Genomic DNA, 6,601 nt, shown 5'->3' with positions numbered 1-6,601 from the left:
CTGAATAATTCCATCACTTGCTGTTGTACCTCAGATTTCCCACACATCCAGTATTTTAATAAATAGAGATAGTACCGCATTACTAGTTTCTAACTAAACACATCAGGTTGCCTGGAGGTAACGGCAAGCTCCCAGTGCTGGAATTTGCTGGATGACTTAGAAATCTTTTGTGGAGCATTAGTTTGACTTAAATCTTGCTTCATAGGCATATGAACATGATGTCAACACAACATAATGTGGTAAACCATTTCCCCAGCCCCCATTGTAGGAAATTTGTCATATGGCACACATATGAAAATGTAGTTTCTTAGGTTGAAAACGAAGCATTTTTGCTCCGCAGTTAAGACAGGATTATATAAAATCTCTCGAGCATCAGTCAGTTATACATCATCCGCCTTCCACAGTTATAAACCATCATACCCATGTTCTCTGGGTTGGAATGTGAAGCTGTGATCTGTTCACTTCAAACATTAAAATTGCCAGGCCTGTCGAAGCAGGAGGAACACTGCTTACTTTTTTCATTATATCAATTAGAGTTTTGGCTGGGGAATCTAAATCTTGCTCATTTAGGGCAAATCATTTAGGGCAAATTCTCATTTTAGTTCAGCTGTCATATAAATTGCTTTACTGTTTCATACTGTCAAGAGAGTTAAGAGTGTTTAATTGTCATATATACTGTCAACAGAAAATGAAATTCATACTTGCAACAGTTTCATAAATCCATAAAAGTAACCCTAGTGCAAAGAAACTGAAGTCCGTAGTCCAACCAGAGAACAGTTCATAGAACAGTTCCAGGCATACACTGGCCCTATCCCCGAACTCTACCTCCGCTACACTGACAGAGGGGGAGAGAGGAAGGGGAGAGGGAGGGAGGGGAGGGAGAGGGGAGAGAGGGGAGGGGGGAGAGAGGGGTGGGGGAGGAGGGGGGAGGGGGTGGGGAGGGGGGAGAGAGGGAAGGGGAGGAGAGAGGGGAGGGGAGGGGAGGGTAGGAGAGAGGGGAGGGGAGGGTAGGAGAGAGAGGAGAGGAGGGGAGAGGGGAGGGGAGGGGAGGGGAGGGGGGGGAGGGGAGGGGGGAGGGGAGGGGGGAGGGGAGGGGAGGGGGGAGGAGAGGGGGAGGAGAGGGGGGAGGGGAGGGGAGGGGAGGAGAGAGGGGAGGGGAGGAGAGAGGGGAGGGGAGGGGAGGGGAGGAGAGAGGGGGGGAGGGGAGGAGAGAGGGGAGAGGGGAGGAGAGAGGAGAGGGGAGAGGAGAGAGGGGAGAGGGGAGGAGAGAGGAGAGGGGAGGGGAGGAGAGAGGAGAGGGGAGGGGAGGAGAGAGGGGAGGGGAGGGGAGGAGAGAGGGGAGGGGAGGAGAGAGGGGAGGGGAGGAGAGAGGGGAGGGGAGGAGAGAGGGGAGGGGAGGAGAGAGGGGAGGAAAGGGGAGGGGAGAGGGAGCGGAGAGGGGAGGGGAGGGGAGAGAGGGGAGGGGAGGAGAGAGGGGAGGGGAGGAGAGAGGGGAGTGGGGGAGAAGGGAGTGGGGGAGGAGGGAGTGGGGGCAGCACTTTAACTCCCCCTCCCATTCCCAATCTGACCTTTTTGTCCTGGGCCTCCTCCATTGTCAGAGTGAGGACAACCCACAAATTGGAGAAGCAGCACCTCATAATTCGCTTGGGTAGCTTACACCCCAGCGGTATGAACATTGACTTCTCTAACTTCAAATAGCCCTTGCTTTGCCTCTCTCTCCATCCCCTCCCACTTCCCAGTTCTCCCACCAGTCTCACTGTTTCCGACTACATTCTATCTCTGTCCCACCCACTCCCCTGACATCAGTCTGAAGAAGGGTCTCAACCCAAAACATCACCCATTCCTTCTCTCCAGAGACGCTTGTCCCGCTGAGTTACTCCAGCGTTTTGTGTCTACCTTCAATTTAAACCAGCATCTGCAGTTCTTTCCTAAACAGTTCATAGAGTTCATAGTTCCTGAGGTTAGTGATACTGGTAATACTAGTATAAATACCTGGTGTTAGGTGGGAAGAAGGTTTTCTTGAAACTAATGGACATAATCAGGAAGGAACTGCAGATGCTGGTTTAAACCAAAGATAGACACAAAATGCTGGAGTAACTCAGCAGGAGAGGCAGCATCTCTGGAGAGAAGGAATGGATGACGTTTCGGGTCAAGACCGTTCTTCAGACTAAACCAACCCGAAATATCACCCATTCCTCCTTTCCAGAGATGCTGCCTGTCCCGCTGAGTTACTCCAGGATTTTGTATCTATCTTCGACATAATGTTCAGGCTCCTATATGTCGTTCCCAATGGTAGGAGCGAAATGAAAGCGTAGGCAGGATGTTGTAGGTCTTTGACAATAGACAAATTTTCTATCCATGTCAGTACCATGTGTTCTAATTTTGCCCACTAATCTCCTATGTGGGACCTTGTCGAAGGCTTTCTGAAAGTCAAGGTACACTACATGCACCGGCTCTCCCATGTCCATTTTCCTAGTTACATCCTCAAAAAATTCCAGAAGATTAGTCAAGCATGATTTTCCCTTCGTAAATCCATGCTGACTCGGACCGATCCTGTTACTGCTATCCAAATGCTCCGCAATTTCGTCTTTTATAATTGACTCCAGCATCTTCCCCACCACCGATGTCAGACTAACTGGTCTATAATTTCCTGTTTTCTCTCTCCCTCCTTTCTTAAAAAGTGGGATAACATTAGCTACCCCCCAATCCACAGGAACTGATCCTAAATCTATAGAACATTGGAAAATGATCACCAATGCGTCCATGATTTCTAGAGCCACCCCCTTAAGTATCCTTGGATGCAGACCATCAGGCCCTGGGGATTTATCAGCCTTCAGTCCCATCAGTCTACCCAACACCATTTCCTGCCTAATGTGAATTTCCTCATTAGCAAACTTACCAAGCATGCCATGTACATTCTCATCCAAATTATCGATATTGATGACAAGCAGCAACGGGCCTAGTATCGTTCCCTGAGGTACCGCACTAATCACACATTCCACCACCACCTTCAGAATTCTACAATGAAGCGAATTATGTATCGAGTTAGCTAGCTGTTCGTGTATTCCTTGCAGGCTAATCTTTCAGACCAACCTACCATGCAGAAATCTTACTACAGTCCACGTAGAGTACGTCTACGACCCTGTCCTCATCATTCTTTGTGGTTATTACTTCAAAAAACTCAATCGGATTCATAAGGCACGATCTCCCACAAAGAATCGTGTTGACGATCCCCTAATCAAACCTGTCTTTCTAAATGCATGTTTATCTAATCAGGATGCTTTAGGCTTCTCTTCATGTTAGGAGGGACTGAATCATGCTTTGCAGGGTGATTGGTGTCATTCGGACCATGTTTTAGGCTGAGAGAACCAAAGACATGTCAACATGGATTATGGCTGGAAACATTTGCAGTTCGCATGATTTCACAAAGTATTTTACATTGGTTTAAATGGATTTTACATTTTATAGCCTGAAATAAAGAGGGCAGTTGTGTGGTGGGATGGTTATAAATGCCAATTGAACCACCAAAATGACCTGTGAAGTTGCAAAAGAATTATTGCAAAGTTGCAAAAGAACCATTAAACAATAACATTTTCCAATTAAATTAAAATGAATCTGTGCAGTCTTTTTCATTCCAACTAATGAAGTATTTTTATCCAATAGAAGTAACACTCCACAATTCATTTACATACAATCGCATTTCCCAATGAACGTTAAGTAATTACTATGAAGTAAAAATAGAAATTCCAGGAAACACAAAGCTGGACAACAAAGAGGGCGGTGAGTGAGAGATAATAAAGGATGTAAAAGATGTGAAATGAAAGGCAGGAGAGAGCTAAATCAGCCATGATTGAATGGCGGCGTAGACTTGATGGGCCGAATGGCCTAATTCGATTCCTTATGATCACTTACTCCCTGAATCTCTTATGAGCGCCAGGACGGTAGGAAATGCACAGCAACCCAGGCAGTGATAGTGGAGAGAACAATCTTAAGTCACTATTTGGATAATCTGCAGCAGAACTGATCAGTTCTGATACAAAGTCAGTTGCCTGAAATGTAATTCGAAATTGAGTTGGGAAGATTGCAACTTGATCAGACGAAACATGAAGTGTTTCAGTCTGAAAGAATAGTCCCGACGCGAAACATAATGTCCTTTGCCCTCCACAACATTTGATGTTGAGCCTAGATGTATGCTCAGACAGCCTGACCCCGCTGTGTTCCTTCAACATCTTTTTGGTTTTTTTGCTCCAAACACGCAGTACTGTTCATCACACTTACTTTGGGCCTCGTTAACACTTGCTCATTTTACCAAGTAATCTTGCTACTCACTCTCCAAAGTGCGCAATTCTACCCAAACGTCTCCTGTCGCTCGAGGGATGGAGACTTCCTAAGAGGGAAGGGATCCAGGTCCTGAATGAGTAGCAGAACCAGTCGCTAGGTGGGGCAACATTGAAGCTTTCCGAAAGCAACTGTAAGGCAAGCAACAGAGGCACTTGTTAACGTGCTTTGGAGGCGTTTCACTGAAACAGATCAGCTGACCGTGGCTCCTGTGCCTTTACTCTGGAAATGCAGGTGATGCTACCTACTCCCGATGAGCCGCCTCCCTGAGCAACAAGGAAACACAAAAACAAGCGAAGGTGTTTAGATCTGCCAATAGAAAATATAGTAGCAATTTTAAATGAAGAACCTAATCTTCATCAAATACACTTCGACAAAGAATATCATAATTGGGAATGTACTTGGGGTACCCGCGTTATGAACTGAAATACTTTTGTTGTCTGCCGCAGTTATTGCACCAGACATTCATTTAAACTGGATTTTACACGCATCTTTGTATAATCTGCACTAGCAGATTTGATTGCATGTTTTAATTACAGTTAATATTGATTCTAAATGCAACGTGCTTGTTGCTTTAATAAAGCGAGCTGGCGAGCAGCATACTCCGTCTTACTGCCTGGCAGCAACTACTATCATTTCCCTCGTGGAGAAGGGGCTGAGCTCTGTCCATATATGGAGAGTGGGATCAGTCGGGAGACTGAGCTCTCTCTTACATTCTGGTCCTTCCTCGGCAGGAACAGCAATGGAAGTGGAATAGATCTGAATTTCTCAATGCACACCGTTCCAGTGGCAAATCTAAAAACAACACAATAGAAACCCCATCATAAGCTAGGATCAACGTCAAAAGAGAAGAAGCGAAGCATGAACGGAAATTAAATCACTGCAAGGTATGGTTGTTTATTTTAATCATCGGATGATGGATGGGGTTGCTTTCTATTTTATGGTACCGTATGGCTTATTGAGTCATGTGTTCATTGGTCGTACAAGAAATTAACGACAGTATTAACTGGCAGAGCGATGCAAAGGTCAACGAGAGGAAAGAGTAATTGCTAAGTCACCGCAAATCGGATGTTGGTGAAAAACCAGGAGGTGGATCGATCACTGTCAAAACAGATGGGTTTATATGACTTATGTGTGTGAGCGCATGTGTGTCTGTGTGGATATGTCGTTTTTGTATACAATCGCGTAGTATGATGTGATTTTATTCCGTTTAAAAACCTTCCAGCCTCTGTTTTCAGTGATCGCTGACTCATTTATATGGAGCATTCCGTCAGCTTCAAAAAACATAATTATCAGCAATTTGTTCTGTTGGACAGTAATTGTGCCTGTTTTATTGCCTGACAGCACGTTTCATTAAGGTGAAAATCTTCTGTTCAGTTCTTTGGGTATCAGTCTGTTCTTACTCTGGAACAAGCTAGCTTTACCAAAACATACAGCATCATTATAGTTGTTCCTTTTGGAAAGTCATCTGGTTAATCGGTAGTTTGTTTTCATACCTCAATGTATATTAAATATAGTGTGGAAGGAGTTAATTGTTGATAATAATGTACACAAGTGCACGGTCTATTCAGTGAACACCGGTCAGATTTCTTTCGTGATTTACTGCACGAACACGACAGATTCTTCGGATATCCAAAGAACTCAGCCATCTTTCAAAGCTCTCATTAGCTTTCTTCTTTATTTTAACATTAAATATATTTCATCTGTATGTTCTGAGGAGAAGGTTGTAATAATTATCCATATTCCAATGTTATTCTTAATCAAATATCAGTGAATTGAAAGGAATGAAAACAATATTCTGTTTTTTTAACCATCCTGTTCTATATTCATATGACGCTGAGAGTGTGGGAATGTTATATGTACAAACTATGAGTTAACCTGTTGATTACTATCTTTGAAGAATTAACCATTTGTAATGAGTGGGGCCAGACAGGTATTAAACTGGTTCCAGTCTTCTCGACTTATCACTGAATTATGTTAGCTTAAAGATGCAATCTTATTAGTACATATAATACCTTATATCACGCAATCTAGTCAATAGGCTATTATTATGTACAATTTACTTCAACCCTGACTTAATATTTTGTCTTAATAATAGTGGATTTTTTGCTTGTGTGGATTCTAGTACCATTGTGATCTTGTAATTTCACAGTACGGTACAATTTTACTGTAAAAATATCCTGCATCAATAATTTAGAAGCTACAGTATAAGAACCACAATGAAATATAAATATTATAAATAGAGTAATAGTTACAGACCTTG

Source organism: Rhinoraja longicauda, chromosome 1 (genome assembly GCF_053455715.1).
Source record: "Rhinoraja longicauda isolate Sanriku21f chromosome 1, sRhiLon1.1, whole genome shotgun sequence".
Taxonomy (NCBI): Eukaryota; Metazoa; Chordata; class Chondrichthyes; order Rajiformes; family Arhynchobatidae; genus Rhinoraja; species Rhinoraja longicauda.
This window is presented reverse-complemented; position numbering follows the sequence as displayed.